The sequence below is a fragment of the Onychostruthus taczanowskii genome, unplaced genomic scaffold, assembly GCF_017590055.1.
Source record: "Onychostruthus taczanowskii isolate IOZ18803 unplaced genomic scaffold, ASM1759005v1 scaffold11, whole genome shotgun sequence".
Taxonomy (NCBI): Eukaryota; Metazoa; Chordata; class Aves; order Passeriformes; family Passeridae; genus Onychostruthus; species Onychostruthus taczanowskii.
The window spans coordinates 3658170-3659232 of record NW_024497629.1 but is presented as its reverse complement, the minus strand read 5'-3'; positions in this window follow the sequence as shown (position 1 = coordinate 3659232).

The window sequence follows — 1063 nt, the reverse complement described above, 5'->3', positions numbered from 1 at the left end:
TATGTTCACATAAAATAGCTGTACAAACCCCTGTAAGATCGAGGTACAAAATCGTTCATCAGCATCCGGGGACATGCTCTTTTGACTGGGAGTAATGGGTATTACGAAAATCTAACAGAAAATTAATTTTATTTCAGTGTCTAGGATTAAAAGAACCTTTTGCCCTATTAACACACACCCCTCTGTAGCAGTCTACTGCAAGTAACTTGTCAGGCAATTTGATGGACTCAGTGATGCATTCAATCTCCAAGTGCGTATTTTAAAATACAATTTTTAACAACAACAGTATTGTACAAACCACTCATTTTTCTTCCATTCCCTAATGCCACTGCTGGCTAGGAAAACGAGACACTTCGAATCCAGCCCCGAGAGGCAGTAGCCGCAGGACATCGTCTGCGTGGGAAAGCTCGAAGGGAAGAAGTTTGGGACACCACCCGGCTGAGCAGCGTCAGCTGCACAGGGGACCGAGCGCGTCGCTGCCGGCGGTGTCTGTGTGTCCCCCGGCACCGCGGCCAGCCCAGCCCAGCCCGGATCAGCCCTGCCCGGCTCAGCCCAGCCCGGCGCCCATCCACCTCCTCCTGTGGAGGGACTCGCTCCCAGCAAGCCCGCTCCACAGCGTTTTGCGCCCCTTTATTTTCCACGTTCATTTTTTCATTGCGGCGACTTCCGATATCCCTGTAAATTGAGACCCAAGGGCCAGTCCATTTCCAGCCTGAGCTGAAGCCTGCTTCTCCCGGTTTACAATTCCTCCGCTCCCTTTTGGCCAAGCGCTGGCGAGAGTCGAACATGATGATTTTTTTAAGGAAGGGAGTCGAGCGCTTTTCAGTAGCACCCAGCGCACGCTTTCATTTTATTCACCCGCCTGCAATACTCTGGCCACTTTGCCCGGGCTTTAAAGCAGCACCTGGGACGCGGCGGGCGCCCAGCCTCTTCACACCGGCCATCCCGAGCGGCGAGACTCCGGCGGGGACCGGCCCTGCCCTGCCCTGGCGCCGGGCCGGGATCCCCGGGGCCGGGAGGGCTCAGACCGGGGGCACGGCGGCCACGGAGCTCCCCGGCCGTC